This window comes from Mesoplodon bidens, assembly GCF_964165515.1.
Source record: "Mesoplodon bidens genome assembly, chromosome: 13".
In the NCBI taxonomy this organism is placed as follows: Eukaryota; Metazoa; Chordata; class Mammalia; order Artiodactyla; family Ziphiidae; genus Mesoplodon; species Mesoplodon bidens.
Window position 1 is genome coordinate 24,048,743 of NC_138169.1, and position 21,751 is coordinate 24,070,493.

The window sequence follows — 21,751 nt, forward strand, 5'->3', positions numbered from 1 at the left end:
AGTAGGGTCTTTGGAAGCAGTATTATAGGGCAATTAAGAGCAATGTCTTTGGAGTGAAAAAAAAAAAAAAAAGGTCTTGGATCTGCCACTTAAGAGGGCATGGGTTCGATCCCTGGTCAGGGAACTAAGATCCCGCAAGCTGCGTGGCACAGCCAAAAAAAGAAAAAAAAAAAGAGTTGTATGATGTTGGGTGAGTGACTTCACCTCTCTGAGCCTTGGTTTCCTCACGCATAGGTGACCATGATACGTGGCCTAAGGGCAGGCATGAGAGTGAAATGGGCTAAACTCATAAAGCACTTGGCACTGCGTTTGGTGCATAGAGAGCACTCACCGAATGACAGCTGTGGGTTTTTTTTTTTATTATTGCCAGGCAGCAGCTAGAGCCAGATGTGACTTCCTTTGCTTCTAGGAAAGTGCCTTTAATTGTTTAAAACATAAGCTATGAGTTGCCAGGGAAGGCGGTGAGGGTGGTAGAGACGGGTTGGAGAAGCTGTGTGCTCTGAGTCAGACAAAGCCTTCTCTAGGTAGCTCCTACCTACCCAAGGGGGCAGCCACTGCCATAGATCTGGAGGCTGGGTCACCTGGGTCTCCAAGAGAGTCCATCCCCTCCACGGCTCTGTCCCTGTCCGAGGTGCTGAAATCTCCCCTAGTACTTATTTGCACACACATGAATCACTTGCTCCCTACCTCCATTCAACTTCACAAGTATATATTGAGCATATACTATATAAGGAGTAGCAGTAAAAAGGATTTAGATACATCTCCAACCCAGGTTGCTGATAACTCATGGAGAAAAAATTCAAGCACACAAATGCCTCAGAAGTGAGGACAAAGGCTAGGAGGCTCGTTTTCCTATTTTTTGGGTTTCAGGGACATCCACTTGGTTTTACCCTTGCTGCTTCCCTTTCTGCAACCTCAGCATTCTCCAAAGCTGTGCCTCTCGTACCTTTCCTGATCTGACCACAGCATATGCATTTTCCCCAAGGCAGCCGTTTCTTTACTTACTAGTGTCACAGTCAAGAGGACTACTGAGCAATTTCTGGGGGAAGAGTAGGATATATAGGCCGAAAGCAGAGGGTCAGGGGTCTCTTGGAAGTGAGGGAGCTGCCTAGACAGGGGTGAGCTCTTTGTCTTATTTCTGCATGCCCTCATCCGGAAGCAGCACCTACACTGTGAAGCTGACCTTCTTGGTGTGGACAAAGCTATAGGTATTGTCAAAGCTCAGGACATCTAAGGGGATAGCTGGACAGACGGGTAGTTTGGCCTGACTTCACGCTCCCTGTGCCCTGCCCTGGCCATGGGGGAGAACAGGCTGTGTTCCCACCTGCTGTGTTTGCCAAGCTGGACCAAGTTCCCCCGACTGCTTTTCCCTTCCCCATGGGAACTGCCATTCCTGAGCAGGGCCTGTGAACAGAAACTGACCTCCTCCTGGCATGTGCCCAGCCTGGCTTTAGTTGCACCAACTGGCAATGAGAACAATAGCCACTGCCTCCCACTGTGTCCACACCTGGACAGTCACATGACAGGTGTGCAAGGGGGGCATTTCAGAACATCAGAGGCCTCCCAGGCCCCTTGATGAAGTGGGGTGCAGGGCGAGGCCTGTGCATGCCTTCTGCCTCATTACAGGCACCCGAGAGGTAGGAGTTGTAGCCTCTGCTTCACAGGTGAGCAAACCTGTGCTCAGTAAGACTTTTGCTCGGGGTTATGCAGCTACCACAAGGCTGAAGTGGGACCCTGGTACCACACTCAGCTGTGTGCCTCTGGACAAGTTGATTTACCTCTCAGAGCCCCAGTTTCCTCCTGGGGAATGTCGCTGCCCTATTGTCCCTTGCCTGTGTCCTGCGGCCTGAGTGCTCTCAGCCCCTTCTGTCTCTGGCTCTTGGCACACGATAGGTGCTCTCAAGTGTAGACCGAATGAGTGACTGTATGGATGAATGGCACTGACCTAGGGCGTATGTTCCTTGTGGGGGGAGGTGGTCACTACCCCTCTGTTTCTTCCTATAAACCATGGCACAGGCGGCTCCAACCTTCCAGGGCTGGGGCCCAGCCAGGGCAGACTTACAGACACCAGCTTCCGTGCAGGTGAGGCTCCCATCCTCGGGCACCAGGTGGGCGTTGTAGCGCTGGCTGCGCTGCATCTCTGTCATCTCCCCAGCCCGCTGCCACTCCCCCATCTTGGTCTTCAGGAAAACCCTGAAGCCAATGTCTGCACCGTCAGATGAGAACTGCCACCTGTGTTGGGGGAAGGAGGGGAACAGGTCGCTGCTCAGGCTGAAGGGTCCCTGAGGGTCTAGGACCCAGCCAGGGGTGGGTTGGTGGCCTGTTCCTTACCTGAGGACACAGCCTGGGAACAGGATTTCGTACTCCACCTGGTGCGAGAAGCTGCGGTTGATCTGCACCAAGTGCTCGTACTGAGTCTTCACCGGGTCCTGCATGTACATGGACTTGGGGATCTCCCCACCATAGTTGATTTGCAGACACAGAGCAAGATGGGCTTGCTCTCCACTTCTTGCACTGTTCATGCTGTTTATCCTACCTGAGATATTCCCCATCTCCTGGAAGTATCCTGCTCATCCTGTCCTCCCCTACCCACACCCACACCCTGGGAAGCCTCCTGTGTCCCTCCATCCTCAATCAGGGCTTCTTCTGGGAACTTCCCCTCCCAGCTCATCCCTCTGGGTCAAAATTTCCCCATTTCTTGTTTGCCTGCACAGTTGCTGAGAGCTCTGTCAGGGCAGGCCTGGGACTAACTCAGTACCTGGCTCACAGGGGTTTCTCCATAGACATTTGTGGAATGAATGAGTGGGTGAGAAAGGAACCGAGTTCTACTCCTCTACCCTCCCCTGTTCTGGGGCTCTTCATACCTTAAGTTAAATATTTGGGGTTCCCATCTGGGTCGGTCAGGGTCCCCCCAAACTGGGCAGGCAGTTCTTCGGGACTGATGAGTTTTAGCAAACCTTCCTTCCAGTTGTCTGTGGGGAGAGGGGTTGAAGGGTGACTATTGAGCATGGAGGGGACCCATCAGCCCCCCTCTTACCAGGAGGACCTGACCTTGGGGAGAAGCCCTACAGGAGCTAGGCTGCCAGGGCCCATTCCCTAGGCCCCCAGGCCTTAGGCTGCAGAAATGTCTTCCAGCATTGTATTGCTATGGAAACATGTTTTCCCTGGCTGATGGGTTTGCACATTTTTCAGGGTCTCCCACTCATAAGCAGTCAAGATTAGAGTTGTCTCACTGTTTCAAGGAGCCTAATGAGGTCAAGGACCATGTCAGGGGCCACACTGTGTGCAAGTGGCATACACAAGTCAGACCTCTGGGTGGAGAGGGACAGCCCTGGGTCTTTGAAAGGACCGCCCCCTCTCTGCTGCTTAATTACTACGATCATATGCCCATTATTGTTCTTCATGCCCTATGCAAAGCTCTAAGTGTTCTGGATCCTGGGGTGTCACCATGGCCCCAGCCCTATAACCAATTCAAGTTATCCCCTGCTGTGGCCATGGGAGATACCAGTGGGATGAGAAGGAAGACCATAATGCCTGGCATCTCACAGCCAAATGCACAGAACCCTGTGTGCCACCAAAAGGGGCAGAGGCCTGGACGTGGGTCTGGAGTGTGGCAGTTACCCACACTGCTCCAGGATTTGGGGGCTACCTTGTGATCCACCCAGCTCCCTACCCCAGTGGATCTAGGCAGAGGCAGAGACTCAGTTATCAGAAAGGGAGAGAAAACAGGGATTTGTTAGATTCATCCCCATCCCCGTGGATCCTCAGATCTCCTGATTTGATGATCTGACCATTCTGATTATGAGATGTTATCCTCCAAGCTCAGGGTCACCGGTTGAGTTTAAGAACTATTTCTCTTCTCTACTTCTTTTTTTCTATCATTAAAACATTTTTTTGCCCACTTATAAAGGTAATACATGTAATTCTGAAAGTTTAGAAAGTACAGAAATATAAAAAAAATTATAAACCACCTGATTTCTTGCTAACCACAAATTATTTTGTTGTATTTCCTTCTAGAAATATATTCTTGTTTTTATAAAAATAAGACCATACTACCCATACCACTTTATAATCTATTTTTCTTTCAACTTAATGACATTTCCCATGACATCAAATCACTTTTCATGGCTGCCCAATAATTCATCAAATGGATGCATTGTTATTTACTTATCCAGTCCCTTCTTAATGAGCATTCCTTCTCTGAATCACTTCTCCTCTTCCTGCTCTTCTTCCTCATCCTCTTCAGCCCAAATTGACTTTAGAAGCACTGAGGTGACGAGTGTTGAAAAGAAACTGATGCCCATAGCCCAGAGGTTGACTAGCAACCAAACTGAAACTGATAAGGAGAAAGATGTGGAGGTTTTAGTCACCAAAGAGGTATGGCAGGGAGTAAGACAGAGGTAACAGGATAGACTCTATAGTGTAAGACCCATTTCATCTTTGAGAAGGAGGAGCCTCTGACTTTAGGTGATGTGTGGATCTCTGGAGGGGGTGATGGACCAAACTTACTCCAAAGTTCATATGTAGAGCTTAGGGGATGGAGCTGGAATTACTTACTTCCCAACACTATAATTTTCCTGTGAGTGTCCTCACTCAAGAAGGGCTTCAGGAGGTTGTATCCCACAGGGAACAGTTTGGTGGCTGGAGAGATATAAGCAAGTATAATGGGGAAAAGATAATTCCACTGGGCCACTCTCTCCATAACAGTCATAGCCAACAATGTGGAGGAATCATGAGTTACCTTGGCAAGTTCCAATGCCCTGCACCTGACAAACCATCCAACCAACTGGTCAACTAAAACAACAAGCAGCCAACTAACCAACCACCCAATCAATCATCCAATGTATCAAACAGCCAGCAAAACAGCCAAAAAATAGCCAATCATTCACCTTCTCACCAACCCATCAATCAGCATACCAATCAAACAGCCAACCTACCAAATAGTCAAACAACCAATCAACATGTCAGCCAATCAGTAAACCAATCAGCTAATTGAACAACCAGCTAACTGCCCAACCAACTGCCTCTTCCAGTCAGTCAACCATTCAAATAACCAACCAGCCAACCATTCAAACAACCAGCAATCAACCATCCAAGATACAGCCAACCAACTAACCAATCTGCCAACTAGCCAATCACCCACATAGGCAATCAAAATGCTTACTAGTCACTCAGTCAGTCTACCAAGCTAACAACTAACCAACCAGACAACCAGATATCCAACTAACCACCAGTCAACCAGCCAGCTAAACAACTGGCCAAACAGACAAAAACTAAGCAATGAAGCAACCAGTCAACCATCAAACATATATCCATCTTTCTATCCACCCACCCACCAAAACAACAACCACCCAAATACCTATTGAGTTTCCACCTGGCCCCAGGCCTGTAAGGGATACAACAGAAGTGGAGAATCAGAGGCCCTGCCTTCAAGGAGCAGACAACCCAAGGAAAACAGGATGAATACACACAAGACAACTGGAGGCCCCAGAAAGCAGTTGAAAGGAAAGGCCAGACTGGGCTGCACCAGCTGCCAGTGCCAGAGGCAGTTTGAGGAGGGAGAGATCAACATGGGTGGGAAAGGTGAGGGGGGATTCCTGGAAGAACTGAGGTTGGAGCTGCCTCTTCTTGCAGTAAAGCCAACCATAGAAGTTACCATTTATGGAGAAGTTACTCTGTTTCAGGCACTCTGATTTGCATTCAGCCAAGCAACCAACCTGCCTCACTGCTATCCAGGGAAAAAGGCACTAGTACTGTCCCCAGGGTGCAGATAAGGAATTGGAGGCACAGGGGAGTGAAGTCACCTGCCACACACCTTTCACAATGAACATGAACTTCAGGGTCTCTGGGTAATTCTCTTCAAGGAGGCCAAAGAACTGTGGAACCAAGAAAGACCCCATGAGAGCCCACACCTCTTCTTCTCCTACCCCCATTCCCTTTGCAACCTCCCCTCTGGAGGATTCAGAGGCTGTGGAGGGTTTCCCTTCTTTCCATCACCTCCATGGCCCCTGGAGGAAATCTCACCCCAGACTATTGCAACCATAACCTAATAGTAATTACATAACAATAATCATTTTTAGAGCAAATGTTATAGCAACGGTAGTATATAATAATTTATGTAATAGTAAATAAAACGTTTACTGTTTATTAAACGTTCACTATTTGCCAAGCACTTGTGTATACACTTTACATAACAACTCACTGAAATATCCCTACATCCCTTTGAAGTGCAATCAGTATCCCCATTTTGTATGTGAGGAAAATGAAGCATGGAGGGATAAAGCGACTCGCCTGAGTCACAGAGCTAGGGACGACAGGGCTGGGCGGAGTTTGTCTGAAGCTGGCCCCTATGGTCTCAGTACAGTGTTGTCCCTGAGGCCTGTTCTGTGGGATCTTCCAGCGAACATATCTTTGGGTCCTGAGCTGCAGTGATGTGGCCCAGGAAAGCTACCACCTTTTACCAGATCCTGGCTCTGAGTGAGCAGCAAGGTCACAGCAGGCCAAGCTGGTTGTTAAAGCAAGCAGGGGTGCCCAGGGGCCTTTCCCCACCTCCTGGTACACTTCCACCAGGGGTGTCAAGAAGTGCTTCAGCCCCAGGCCTTCACAGTCAAATATCATCACGATGGTCTCAATCTTCCTCCCCAGCTGTGAGGATGAGAGCAAGGATCAGGGTGCAGGCTCAGAACTTGGGAGATGGTGACCCCAGCACATGACCCTTCAGGGCTTCTCCCAGATTCCTACTCTGGCCTCAGATGAATGAGTGGACAAAACAGTGAATGCATTTACTACCCATCCATCCACCATCCATCCATCATCCATCCACCCATTATGGCTATCCATCCACCCATTAATTGACCCACCCACTCATCAGTTCACCCATCCATCCCTTCATACTGCTGTTTATTCAGCCATTCATCCCTCCATTTGTCCAACTAATATTTATTAAGCACCTATTTTGAGCCAGACACTGAAAGTATAGCATGTAGCTCAATAATCCAGAGTTCTTGTCCTTAAAGAGTTCACAGGCTGGTTGGGGAGACTGACAAGCAACCAGATCCCCATGGTCCTGAAGCGAGAGCTAGACAACATGGGAGCTGTGGGAACACACGTTAACCCAGATGGAGGCCTCAGAGAAAGTGACAGTTTGAGACCTGAAAGACAGATAGGAGAGAGTCAAGGGAAGTATGGGAGGGCAGTGTGTGTGCTGGAGGTCGGGCTGTCCAGACAGAGGAACAACAGGGGCAAAGACTCAGAGGGAATAACAGTAGCTAGCATTCTGAGAAATATGAATTAGGCCCTGCATGCCAGCCATATACTTGCATTATCTAATTTAATCTTTGCGACCATTATTATTGTCCCTGTTCTATAGGTGAGGAAACAGGTTCAGGGAGGTGAGGTAACTTTCCAAGGTGGCAAAGTTACCACCACCAAAGTTACCACTTTCCAAGGTGGCAAACCAGTACACCCACCCAGGAAGCGGCAGAGCTGGTGTTTGACCACAGAGCCCTCTGACTGTGACAGCGGAGAGCACAGGTGTGTTCCTGGGACCAAGTCCCCTGGCAGCCTCACCCGCTCTATCTGCAGGTCACACTCGTGCAGGATGCGCTCACAGCCCCTCATCTTGGTCTTGAGCAGGTCCTGCTTGGTGACAGACAAAAGCAGGCCCTTGGGGTCAAGCGGCCCGATGATGTCATACCACACAGGGCAGCCGTCACGGTCACAGCCACACAGGGCCCCAGGCATGTACTTCTGGATCACCTGGGCATGGACAAACACATGAAACTTGGCATCATGCACCTCCCAGAGATTCCCAGACCAGGCTGCCGTGGGTGGCCTGAGCCAACACACACCGTGGTACAAGCACTGTCCCTCTGCTGGAGGGCGGCTCTACTGTCCAGGTAAGAAAACTGAGGGGCTTGCAGGATGGGGTCTTGCTCACAGCAGGTACATGGCTAAGGCAGGTCTCAGCCGCGCCTGCTTGAGGCCTCTGGGCTCCTTAGTTCTGCCCCCAATGTCTCCCGTGTCCCCTTCCATGGAAAGGAGTTGGGCTTAGTGATGAAGAACATGGATTCTGAAGGTCACAGACCTGGTTCCAAAACAGATGCTACTGCTTCCCTCCTGTGCATCCTTGAGCAAGTGATGCCAACTATCTGAGCCCCATTCCCCCTCCTCTGTTGGGGAGAGTCCCCAAGATTACACAGTGCCTGACTCAGAGCTTGTGCTCCGACTCAGAGCTTGTGCTCCACAAATGAAACTAGGACCACTGCTTTACTAAGACGCCGGTGGTGGGACTCTTCTCCCCAACTTCTTGGTGAGCTAAGTTTCTTTCCCACCTAGACAGGATGCTTTGACCAAGGCCCTAGGGGTGAGGGCTCAGAGCCACGAGCTAACTGTGGTGGTGAAGAGCCTGGATTTGGAGGACAGACAAGCTTGAGCTCAAATCCCAGCTCCACCTTGGGGCTGTGGGACTTTGGGTGTGCTGCTTAACCATTGCTGGGCTTCAGTGTCCTCATGTGTACAATGGGGACAACAGTACCCACTTCATGGGGTTGTGAGGATTAAATGAGATCATGCAATACCCCGAGAAAACCATAATTCAAAAAGAGTCATGTACCAAAATGTTCATAGCAGCCCTATTTACAATAGCCCAGAGATGGAAACAACCTAAGCGTCCATCATTGGATGAATGGATAAAGAAGATGTGGCACATATATACAATGGAATATTACTCAGCCATAAAAAGAAACGAAATCTAGCTATTTGTAATGAGGTGGATGGACCTAGAGTCTGTCATACAGAGTGAAGTAAGTCAGAAAGAGAAAGACAAATACTGTATGCTGACACATATATATGGAATTTAAGGAAAAAAATGTCATGAAGAACATAGGGGTATGATAGGAATAAAGACACAGATCTACTAGAGAATGGACTTGAGGATATGGGGAGGGGGAAGGGTAAGCTGTGACAAAGCAAAAGAGCGGCATGGACATATATACACTACCAAATGTAAGGTAGATAGCTAGTGGGAAGCAGCCGCATAGCACAGGGAGATCAGCTCGGGTGCTTTGTGACCGCCTGGAGGAGTGGGATAGGGAGGGCGGGAGGGAGACGCAAAAGGGAGGGGATACGGGAACATATGTATATGTATAACTGATTAAATTTGCTAAATAAAAATTAAAAAAATAAAAATAAAAAAATAAATGAGATCATGCAGATAAAGTCTTAACTCAGGCTTGGACCTCATAAGCCCCCAGGAAATATTCATAATTGTTAGAGGAGAGGTGCCTGCACACTCATGGTCTTTGCTACCCTCCACTCATGGGCCCGATGATCCAGAGACTGCTCGGGTGGTAAGTCTATAAGAGACTGGGGGCGGTGCGGGTGTTGGCTCACCTCAGGGGGCTGCCAATCAGTATGTGGTCAATGTCCATGGTCTTCCGGAACTCCATGTACTGAAAGGGAGTTGAGTGGTAAGGTCTCACTGGGCTCCCAGCACCCCTGAGGAGGGGATGGGGGTAGGGGCTGGAGGCAGGGATTGCCCCCACAAAGCCCCTCGCCAAATTTCCAGGGAGGGGGATGGGTCTCACCTTGTGCAGCATGGCCTCTGATTTCTGCAGGTCAAAATTCTGAGCTGTGAGGACATGGAAAGAAGGCATGGGGTGGGAAAGAGGTTGCCTTGCAGTCATCTTGCCCTAGTCCTGGGCGGTGGGGGGCTATGGAGGGCACTGGGGGCCTGGGTGGGACCTCCCTTTCCTGTCCCCTCCCCTCTCCTGCACCTGAACACGTGAAGCAAGGTGGTGTGGTCGGATCCTGAGAGCCTTGGGTCCTTCTGGAGCAGCTGGGACAAGGGCCCTCTCACTGCCCCCTCACCCTGACCTCCCCTACCTCTGCCCTCACCTCAGAGCCAGCGCAGAAGGAAATAGTCATCTGGGTTGGGCAGGGCAAGCAACACATCCTGGACATTTTCTTGGAACTGGGAAGAGAGACGTTGATTGAAGAGGTTTTCACACTGAGCCTTTGCCCCAGACTCAGTGATTGTTTTTGACTTGCCTCCTTCTCTTCCAGTGCAGTCTGGCCCACAGTGAGGATGGGTGGGTGGATGGATGGGTAGGTGAATGGAAGGAAGGATACATGGGTGAGTAAATAGAAAGAAGAAAGAATGGATGGATGGATGGGAAAAAAAGGAAGGACAAATCAATGAATAGTGGATGGATAGAAGGAGAGATGGGTGTGTGAGTAGCTAGATAAGATGGGTGGGTGGGAGTAGGAGGATGGATGGAAGAAAAGATAAATGGGTGGATGGGTGGGTAAGTAGATTGGAGTATGAATGTATTCTTAGTTCTTTTCATGTGTTAGCCCACCAAGGCTTCTTTTTTTCCATCCCATTTTCTACAAAAACATGGTTAGTGATTATGCGTCCTCTTCTCCACTGACCATGGGGATGACAACACACTCTACTCCATCTCTCAGCTCTTACAGACAGGTCACCTTACAGTGTCCTGGGGAGTGAAAGGGAACAGAGTCAGAGGGCAGACCATGAGCATCTTCAGCTCCCACCTAAGGGGAGGTGGGGAGGGGCATGTCAGGTAAAGGTCTCTGGGTCCAGCTCCTGGATGAGAAGTCAGGCTTGATCTGGCACCCACACTATTGCCCGGAAGTGGTGCTGTTCCCTCAACCTCTGCCCTGGACAGGGCTGATGTTACCGGGCACTGGGAGACCCAACCCTGGGTGAGGTGATGACAAAGAGACAATGTCAAGGACATGCTGAGCCAACAGACTGGGGCAGTGTTCCGGCCACTGCCCTCCCTCCTCCTCTCAGCCCTTTTCCCCTGGCTCTCACCTTGGCCAGGGTCTCTGCCTGCTTGGGGCTCAGGTCTCCGACTCGGCCACTCATGGTGCTGGGTGAGGCTGGAGGAGTGGAGGCCACTGCAGGCAGAGGCCACGCCCGGTCTGTGGTCCTGACCAAGTGGAGCCTTTTGCCCCCACTTCTGGGCGTGGCTCCAGGCGCCTACTCCTTGGCCAACTGTTTGGTTGCACATTACATAATTGGGATTAAGTGAGGTCCCGTGCTTGGCTCTGGGATAGTTTGGGGTGGAGGGAGGCAGGTGTACACGGGAGGGCGTGTCAGAGGTCCCCTGCCAGGTGGAAGAGGCTGGGAGGAAATGAGGCTGGCTTCCCATGGCATGGGAGTCCAGGTTAGGTACCTGTAGAACCCCCCTCAGTGCTCCCCAGGCCTCCAGGGAAGGGGGGATTTCAGGGGGAGTGAGGACTGCTCCCTGCAGGCACCCCTTCTTTCCGACGCTCAGTCTCCCCATCTCACTAAGGAAGAGACCCCGCACCTACGGTTCTGCAAACGTCACCCTCACCCAGCTCTGATGGCTAGGAGTCAGGGACTTAGTCTAGTAAACAGTTCATTCACTTTGTCGGGGTGGGAGGCTCATGTCTTTTTGCAACAAATGTCCCTATTCAAGAGGAGACAGGCTGGGGCAGAAAAATGGAACTCGAAAGGTGTCCTTGCTAAAGGTTTCTTTTCCCCACAGGGCTGATGCTGCTTTTCCTGTCTTTCAAATTCTATCCTGTGGTGCTGGTCCCTCACCTTCAATACAGGGAAGGGTTGAGCTCCCCCAACCCTGCTGCCCTCCCTTCTCATCGCTGAGGTCATGGGGACACAAGGGTCCTTGTCCAGGACCTCGCATCCCCTGGGTCCTAAGGGAGAGGTGGGGCATGTTGATGCCCTTGGGGCGGTAAGGGTGCTTCTTGGGATTTTAAACATCTGATCAGTGAGGGGTGTTCACCACTTGTGCCAGGTGATGAGGGAAGCCCAGAAGGTTTCCCTGTCCTTTGAGATATAGACTGTCAAGGGTCATGCACGTCTAAGGGATTCTCCAGCTGTCAGAAGCTCCAAGAGGGCAGAGGCCACATTGTCAATGACTGTCTATAAGGAAACCAGGAGTGCATCTGCTTGAGACCATAGTACAGCCACATGGCCACAGCTTCCAGGCCTTGAGGGGGTCCACATGGGCTGAAAGTTTCCCCTGGTCTAGCCTCGGACCCAACAGCTGGGCTAACTCAAGCCCCTCTTCCCAGTGCTGTTCCAGGTCCCCTACCCCCAGGGCATTCCTGGTCCTCACCCCTGGGCTGTCTTGGGACCTCTTTACGCTGATGTGGGTTAGCGCTGACACCTCCTTGCTCTGGGCCCTAATAGAATTGGGTCCAGAAGGAGAAGGGGGGCTGTCTTTGGCGATCTCCCTCCATCCAGGGTGCCTGCCACGTGCCCTCAGGAGCAGTTAGGTACCTCTCCACACCCCGGTCCCGCCCCACTTCACATTCCAGCCTCTTTCTGCAAAGCCCCCAGCTGCCACCTACACCCACTTCCTGCCAGGTGGGCAGCACGCAGAGATTGGGTTCCTCCACTGCCCTCTCATTAGCCCCTAATCCTGCCTGTTTCTCAACAGTCACCTTTCTCACCCTAAACCCTCTAACGTGAGGGGCCCCAGTTACCTCTGGGGACATCAGAGCCTGGGCAGGGAGGGCCAGGAATAGGAGTTGGGGTCCTCCCAGGAGTTCTGAGCCTTCAGAGATAGCCCTAAGTACTTCTCCTGACCCAGACCACAAACAGGCACAGAGCACATATTGTGTGCCCACAGCATCATTGTTGTTATCATCATTATCATCATCATCATCATAAATAGTGCTATCTAATGGAACTTTTATTTATTTATTTATTTATTTATTTTTGGCTGCATTGGGTCTTCATTGCTGCGTGGAGGCTTTCTCTAGTTGTGGTCAGCAGGGGCTACTCTTTGTTGCGGTGTGCAGGCTTCTCATTGTGGTGGCTTCAGTAGTTGTGGCACGCGGGCTCTAGAGCATAGGCTCAGTAGTTGTGGCACACGGGCTTAGTTGCTCCGCGGCATGTGGGATCTTCCCAGACCAGGGCTCAAACCCGTGTCCCCTGAATTGGCAGGTGAATTCTTAACCACTGTGCCCCCAGGGAAGCCCCTCTAATGGAACTTTCTGCGGTGATGGAAATGTTCTGTATCTGGGCTGTGTCCTATTGGACATCACTGGTAGCCAGTTGTCACATGTGAAATGTGGTTAGTGAGACTGAGGAACTCAAGTTTTAAATAAATTAAATTTTGATTAATTTTATTTTATAATAGATTGCCCCATGTGGCTTGTGGCTACCATATTAGCACAGATCTACTGCATTTATTGAAGGCTTACTACATGCCAGGCCCCACGCTAAGTGCATCACCTTGTGGGACTTCCCTGGTGGTTCAATGCTTAAGACTCCCCACTCCCAATGCAGGGGGCATGGGTTTGATCCCTGGTTGGGGAACTAAGATCCTGCATGCCACACAGCATAGCCAAAAAAAAAAAAAGAAAAGAAAAGAAAACAATGGGATTTCCCTGGTGGTCCAGTGGTTAAGACTCTGCATTTCCACTGCAGGGGATGCAGGTTCAATCCCTGGTTGGGGAGCTAAGATCCCACATGCCTCACGGTGAGGCCAAAGGAAAAAAAAAAAAAAGCATCACCTCATTTAAACCTCAGAGCCCCCCTGGGATTAGCTACCATTATTAAGCCCATTTTACAGACAAGCAAACTGAGGTAGAGATAAGTTAAGTATCTTATACAGAGCTAAGCCCATGCAATTAACCACTCTGCTGTCACACTGGAGGCCATCCCACAGTCTCAGCTCTGGGGGCCTCCACCTTAATCAGGGAGAGGACCCAGGCACAGAAGTCACCCCAATGGGATGTAGGTGGCATTGAGCCAGACCTTGAAGAAAGGGAGGATGTCGATTAGTGGAGATTGGGGTAGAGGAAAAGGCATCCCAAGTGGAGGAGACGGCATGGGCCAAGGTGTGGAGGTGGGCAAGTGAAAAGCACACGGAGGGCAGAGCTGAGGATGTTACAGTAAACAAGATGGATTGGGTCCCTGCCTGCATGGAACTCATAGTCTCCCATTTGTTGAGCATTTCCTCTGTGCTGAGAACATTACATTGTTATCAAACCATTTGGAAACAGGTAGGGGTATCTCCATTTTACAGTCAAAGATATGAAAGGTCAGAGAGATAAAGAAACTTTTCTGAAGTCACACAGCCAGGAAATGGGAAGCCAGGATATGAACCCAAGCCTGTCTGACTCTGGAACCTGTAGTGGAGCCACTGCCCAGATGTGCCTTCTCCCAGACGGCTTAACACTGTGCTTAGAAGACAGTAAGTGCTCGATAAAAGGTCTAAGATCCATTGTGTGTTAGGAAGCCTGGATCCACCCACCTTGGGCTGCAGGGTGTTTTGAGGTCAGGAGAATTCATTTCCCTCCCTTGAAACAAAGGCCTCGGCAGAGAAGAACCACCTCCACCCCCACCCCCACCCACCGTTTCCGTTTTCTCCAAGTCCTAGTTTGTCAGGCTCTCAGGGGACCATGGCTACAACCAGGACACCAACAAACAACCGCAGGGGGATAGACGGGGCCACCCAGTCCACACCTGGGGGTTGGTTACTAGGAAATGTGAAATGCCGTCCTACCAGAACCAGCTGGGTGAGTACAGAGGGGGCCCTGGGGGTGAGGGAGCCTCACCATGGGGCAAACGTGGCTGGGACGAGGCAAGTGGGAGTGGGGTTCAGGGCACAGTGAGATGAGGTGAGGGGAATTGCAGGGGTGGGAGGCGGGGAGGGGCGCCTTGCCGGAGCCCCAGTGGTGATCTCAGCAGCGCCCTGGGACGGTCTGCCTTCCCCCTTTTACCCTTGGGCAGTTTCATCTCCTTTTTAAATTAAAATATGGTATAATTCACATACCGTAAGTTCACCATTCTTAAAGTGTACAATTCAGTGATTTTTAGTATATTTACAAAGTTGTGCAACCAACCCCACTGCTTAATTGCAGGACATTTTCATTACCCCCGAAAACCGCTGTACCCTTTAGCAGTCATTCCCCATTTCCTGCACCCCTGCTCTTGCCTCTGGCAACTACTAAGCTATTTTCCATCTCTATAGATTTTCTTATTCTGGATATTTCATAGAAATCGAAACATGCGGTATGTGATCTTTTGTGACTGGCTTCTTTAACTTAGCATAATGTATACAAGGTTCATCCATGTTGTAGCAGGTAGTATGTCATTCCTTTTTATGGCTGAATAATATTCTTTTGCATAAATATACCACATTTTGTTTACCCATTCATCAGTTGATGGACACTTGGGTTATTTCCACTTTTTTGGCTATTATAAATAATGCTGCTATGAAAAGTTTTTGTAAAAACATGTTTTCACTTCTCTTGGGTGTATCTTTAGGAGTGGAATTACTGGCTCATATAGTAATTCTATGTTCAACCTTTTGAGAAACTGGCAAACTGTCTTCCAAAGTGGCTGCATCATTTTATATACTCCCTAACAATGTGTGAGGGCTCCTTTTCTGTTTTCTTATTTTGCTATTATAGCCATCCTAGTGGGTGTCACATGGTATCTCATTGTGGTTTTGAATTGCATTTCTCTGACTAAAGCTCTTGAGGATCTCTTCATGAGCTTATTGGCCATCTGTATATCTTCTGGGAGAAACATCTATTCAAAATTTTAAAATGTCTTTACCTAATTTTAAATTGGGTTGTCTTTTTATTGTTGACATGTAAGAATTCTCCATATATTCTGGATTTTAATCCCTTATCAGATATATAATTTCAAAATATCTTCTTCCATTCTGTGGGTTGTCTTTTCACTTTCTTCAGTGTCCTGTGATACACAAAAGTTCTAAATTTTGATGAAGGCTGACTTATCTATTTTTTCTTTTATTGCTTATGCTTTTGGTGTCATATCTAAGAAAGCATTGCCAAATCCAAGGTCATGTAGATTTGAAACCTCACACCTGGTCTCAGATTGGCCGAAACAGCACAACTCAGATCAGATTGGGACTTTAACTCAATCACACCTCAGATGGTATTCAAACCCAGCTAAAACTCAGATTGGGACTTGAACCCAAGGGCTGGGACTCAAACCCACTTGTCTTTTTTTTTTTTTTTTTTTTGCGGTACGCGGGCCTCTCACTGTTGTGGCCTCTCCCGTTGCGGAGCACAGGCTCCGGACGCGCAGGCTCCGCGGCATGTGGGATCCTCCCAGACTGGGGCACGAACCCGTGTCCCCTGCATCGGCAAGCAGACTCTCAACCACTGCGCCACCAGGGAAGCCCAAAATTTGGCATTTTAAAAAGTACAATTCAGTGCCATTAAGTAGATTCACATTGTTGTGCAACCATCACCACCATCCAGCTCCAGAACTTTTTCATCTTCCCAAAAGGAAACTCTGTACCCGTTAAACAGTAACTTCCCATTTCTCCTTCCCCCCAAGCCCCTGATGTCACCGGCAAAGCCCATGAACAATTCTCGGGAAATAAAAATAGAATCCGGGTAATAAAATAAAGTCTAACCTTTTTTCCTCTTTTCCTCTGTGCTTAGTCTAGTTTCACTCGCTCACAGGGGGCCGCCTGCAGAGGCCGTGCACCCGGCACTTCAGACCAGAGTTCCTGGTGCAAAATGGCTGCACGGACACCTCAGCTCGGTGGGCCACGTGCAGAAGTGCTGCACGTAACACTCAATTCAAGATGGCGGCAGGAGTCTGTGTGCAGAGATGCTACGCCCAGCAGGGCGATCTGGAGCCGTGAGCAACACGCCTGCGCCAGACCCGTGAAAACCCCGCCCCCTTCCCACTGACGAGAGCCCTATAAAGCAGCCCCGCTGAGGGCCTATTAGGGAGGGCCTAATGGAGAGTACTCTAGAGCAAGCTCACACCTGTCCATTCTTTGATCAAAGAACGAAGCTTTCCTTTGCTTCTGAACCAAACTCGGTCTCAATCTTTTGGCTCAAATGACACCAGGTAGAGGGATCCCTGTTGGGGCCCGACTAGAAAGGGTCAGTAACACTGGCAACCACCATCCTACTTTCTGTCTCTATGAATTTGACTACTCTAGGTACTTCTTGTAAGTACAATCATGCAACATTTGTCCATTTGCATGTGGCTTATTTTGATTAGTTTAATGTCATGCAGGTTCATTCATGCTGTAGCACATGTCAGAATTTCCTTCCTTTTTAAGGCTAAATAATATTCCATTGTATGAATAGGCCACATTTTATCTATTCTTTTTTTTTTGGCCTCATCATGTGACATGTGAGATCCTAGTTCCCCGACCAGGGATCGAACCCATGCCCCCTGCCTTGGGAGCATGGAGTCTTAACCACTGGACCACCAGGGAAGTCCATATCCATTCATTTGTTAATGGATACTTCGGTTGTTTCCATCTTTTAACTATTATGAATAAAACTGTTATGAACATTGGTATACAAATATCTGTTCAAGTCCCTGCTTTCAGTTCTTTTGGGTATATACCCATAAGTAGAATTTCTGGATCATAAGGTAATTCTATGTTCAGTTTTTTTGTGGAACTATCATATTGTTTTACCTAGTGGATGCACCATTTTACATTCCCAGTAGCCATGCACAAGGGTTCCAGTTTCTTCACGTCCTCACCGATACTTACTATTTTCTGTTGTTTGATAATAGCCATCCTCAGGGGTGTGAGGTGGTGTCTCATTGCGGGTTTGATTTGATTTCCCTAATAATTAGTAATGTTCAGCGTCTTTTCATGTGCTGTTGCCCATTTGTATATCTTCTTTGGAGAAACGTCTATTTAAGTCCTTTACCCATTTTTATTGTTTTTTTTTTATTTTCAAATTTATTTTTGGCTGCATTGGGTTTTCATTGCTGCCCGTGGGCTTTCTCTAGTTGTGGTGAGCGAGGGCTGCTCTTCCTTGCGGTGCACGGGCTTCTCACTGTGGTGGCTTCTCTTGTTGCAGAGCACGGGCTCTAGGCACATGGGCTTCAGTAGTTGTGGCGTGGGCTCTAAGAGTGAAGGCTCAGTAGTTGTGGCGCACAGGCTTAGTTGCTCTGCAGCATGTGGGATCTTCCCGGACCAGGGCTTGAACCCATGTCCCCTGCACTAGCAGGTGGATTCCTAACCACTGCGTCACCAGGGAAGCCCTTTTTTTTTTGGCCACACAGTGCAGCACACGGGATCTCAGTTCCCCGACCAGGGATGGAACCTGTGCCCCCTGCAGTGGAAACATTTAGTCTTAACCACTGGACTGCCAGGGAAGTCCCTTTTACTCATTTTTAAATGAGTTTTTGTTGCTGTTTTTGTTGTTATTATTGACTTGTACGAGTCCTTTATATATTCTGGATTTTAATCTCATCAGATATATGATTTACAAATATTTTCTCTCATTTTGTAGGTTGCCTTTTCACTCTGTTGATAGGTCCTTTAAATCACAAAAGTTTTAAATTTTGATGAAGTACAATTCATCTATTGTTTCTTTTGTTATTGTTTCTTGTGTTTGGTGTCATTTTCAAGAAATCATTGCCAAATCCATTGTTATGAAGCTTTCCCCTTATGTTGTTTTTTTTTTTTTAGATGTTGGGGGTAGGAGTTTATTAATTTATTTTTGCTGTGTTGCATCTTCGTTTCTGTGTGAGGGCTTTCTCTAATTGTGGCAAGCGGGGGCCACTCTTCATCACAGTGGGCAGGCCTCTCACTATCATGGCCTTTCTTGTTGCGGAGCTCAGGCTCCAGACGCGCAGGCTCAGTAGTTGTGGCTCAAGGGCCTAGTTGTTCTGCAGCATGTGGGATCCTCCCAGACCAGGGCTCGAACCCATGTCCCTTGCATTAACAGGCAGATTCTCAACCACTGTGCCACCAGGGAAGGCCCTCCCCTTATGTTTTCTGCCAAGATGCCCTTGTTGCTTACCATAGGAACGGGTTGCTATGGTGATAAGAGCATGGGGAGGATTATTAAGGAGGCTGCAAAGTGGAGAAGCTTATACACTGTCCAGGGCTGGAGCTAGCACACCCCTTCTCACATTACCAGGGTATACCCTAAGGGCATGGAGTGTTCCAAGTTCTTCATGCCAAACTGGTCTCTGATTTCATTGCCATTCTTGGGCAACGTGGAGTGCCCAAGACTACTGTGGGGGAGGCTGAGTCTGGGGGTGACTGCAAACAAACTGCCAAGCAGCTGTAATTCCTCTCCCAACATTGAGAAAATGATTCTTAAATAGTTAAAAAATGTATGGTGCTGAAACATCGGCTTGGGTAGCTGGGTGTGAATCTTGGCTTCCTCTCAAATGTGCTATGTGAGCTTGAGTCTCAGATTTCTCATCTGTAAATTGGAGCTAATAACATTCCCTTCTTATAAGGTTAATGGGATGATTAGAAGAGGCCAATAAGGTACATCACCCACCACCTGGCACATGGCAAGCAATCAATAGTGTTGGCTTTTATGGTTATTATTGGGCTGCTCACCCAGCCTGCCTTCAACTCCAGGACAAGGGCATGGCTAGGCAAGCCCATCCTTTCTGGTTCCTTGTCTGTTCTGTGGCTGCCCCACCCAACCCTCTCCTTGGGTCTCTCCAGAGTGCTGAGTCACGCTGCCAGGCTCTGCCCTCTGGCTGTGCTTCTGGTATGACCCAGAAGGTGGATGGGTGAGGGGGACTCAGGGCTCTGGAGCCAGACATCCTGAATTCCAATCCTGGCACCACCACTGAGCAAATGACTGTGTCTCTGAGCCGTACTTTCCTTACTTTCCAGGGATGACTATGTTTATTTCTCAAAGCTGACACAAGGTTAAACAAGAGAGTGTAGATGGGGCAACAGGCTGACACAGGCGCTCAGTAAATGATATCACGTTTTTTGCAAGGCTTTATTGAGTGTCTGGGGAGCGCAGTCTGGCCTGGTGGGCAGGGGTGAATAGGTGTCAGACACGGGGCAGATGATAACTCCACTGCACGATGAGCACTGGTCCAGCTGCTCCGAGAGTGCAGAGAAGGCACCTGAATTCTGCTGGGGGCTGGGTGGGGAAGGAGCCTAGGGAAGGCCTCCCAGAAGAGGACTCCAGGAACCTTGAGGGGGCACAGAGCAAGATTGGGGAGGGAGTCCAGGCTGAGGATACAGCATGAGCAAAGGCAGGGAGGCAGGAAGGAGCTTGATGAACTGGTGAGTTCGGGTTGTTGGGTGGATGGGGGTTAAGGTGTATCGTGGTCAGGTCCCAGAGGGCCTTGTCAGCCACCACTGACAATGGCCCCTCAGGGGAAAATGGGGAGACAGTGAAAGGCTTATGCAGGGAAGGATGTGATCAGATTTTCATTTCAGAAAGATTTTTCTGGCTGCTTATGGGCATAGGGAAACTCATGGGCTCCTTTCTAATAATCCAAGCAAGAGACGACAGAGGCCCCAACTAAGGCAGTGGCTGTGGGGAGGATGAAGTCCAGAAGTATTTAGAAAGCAAACCAGCAAGCGGCAGAGCCAGGATCTGAACCCCGGTCGGACCACCTCTTTCTGCTACTCCAGACGGCCCCAGTCAGCCTGGGCCTGGTGAGCTTGGCTTCTTGGGCCTCCACCCGCACTGCATTCATGAGCAGAATGCTGAGGGGCCGTGTTCCTGCTTTCTCAGGGACAGAGGCACTGCTGACCCAAAACCGCCCTCTGATGGCTGAAGGTGAGGTCACCATGGTCACCTGAGTGCCCTGCAACCCAGGCCTGTTGCAGCCGCCTCCTCTCTGAAGTCTCCAGTCAAGCTCCCGTGCTGTCTGCACAGATGGACTTGGGTTCACATCTTACCTCCTCCTCTTTATGTCGTGTGACCTGACAAGTCACTTCCTGCCCTGATCCTCACTCTCCTCTTCTGTAAACTGTACGCTTCAGCCCAGGCCCGGTGCACAGTAGGTGTGGAGTGGACTTTGTCCCTTCACGTCCCACTGAGAGGCACAAATGTCCAAGCAGCTTTGTCCAGGCTCTGAGCCCCTAACCCCCACTCCAGGAACCCAGCTCCTTGCTCTGTCCCACTGTGTGCCCTGAGCCCCAGGCTGGCCTTCCCTGGCGGGGGCCCACCTGCCCACATTGACCCTCTCCTTCCCCGAGAGGCAGGGCAGGGGCATCGCTGGGAGCTCACCCGGGTTCTGGCTCCACCTCTGCCATTGCACACGGAGCCTTTGGCCAAGGCTCTCCCCCTCGGCGAGCCTTGGTTACTGGACCTGTAAATTGGGGCTATAATTCCCATCTCCTTCAGGGTGGCATGTAAAGGGGCTGTGCAAACTGTGGAATGCTGTGCCATGGAACTCTGGTGAAGCCGTGGCTGTCCCACAGTGGTGTCCCCTCCAACCTGGACTCTTGGAAGGTGAGCTGGACTGGGGTGGAAATTTGGGGGGCAGGAGAGCCTTTCCAACTGCATTGAAAAAAACCCTATATGTCCCTCACCTGCATCCCCACCACCGGAAGATTGTGGGGCTTTCCAGGCAGAAGATGTGCTGGGACCGGGAGGCGCCGCCTCCGTTCCTCTGGACAGGTGAGGGCTGGGTATTTCCAACCATCTCATTCTGAGTAAGAGTTTTGATCTGTGGCCTCCTGCCAAGATTCTGCCATTCTTTCCTGACAAACAACATGGCTGTTTTGTAACCTGCCTTATAAAATGGTTTTATTAATAATTATCAAATGTGTACACACAGTTGTTCACAAAGAAATCGTAAACATCAGAGAGCATCGCCCAAGAGCCCTTCCGGCACCCCTCCGGCCTCAAATACCCAACAGCCACCCTCACCCCATTCCTCAGTCTGGAAGGCTCGTCCGCACCTGGTCACCCTCTCACATCTCTTAGTTCTCCCTTCAAGGGTCCCTTCCTCGGGCAAAGCACATCTGATTTCCCATTGGGCTTC

At 49.7% G+C, this 21,751-nt stretch overlaps 1 pseudogene across 1 annotated transcript; it reads right to left on the bottom strand.

Moving 5' to 3' along the window:
* Nucleotides 1–1,108: 1,108 nt before the first annotated feature.
* LOC308626512 (SEC14-like protein 3) lies at nucleotides 1,109–10,894 on the bottom strand (annotated as a pseudogene). Its single transcript has 12 exons — nucleotides 10,841–10,894; nucleotides 9,898–9,973; nucleotides 9,588–9,631; nucleotides 9,394–9,452; nucleotides 7,570–7,758; nucleotides 6,550–6,645; nucleotides 5,816–5,876; nucleotides 4,558–4,641; nucleotides 2,865–2,972; nucleotides 2,332–2,471; nucleotides 2,063–2,232; nucleotides 1,109–1,230 (listed from the first exon to the last, which is right to left on the bottom strand). The product of its transcript is annotated as an SEC14-like protein 3 (transcript).
* Between the last annotated feature and the right edge of the window lie 10,857 nt (nucleotides 10,895–21,751).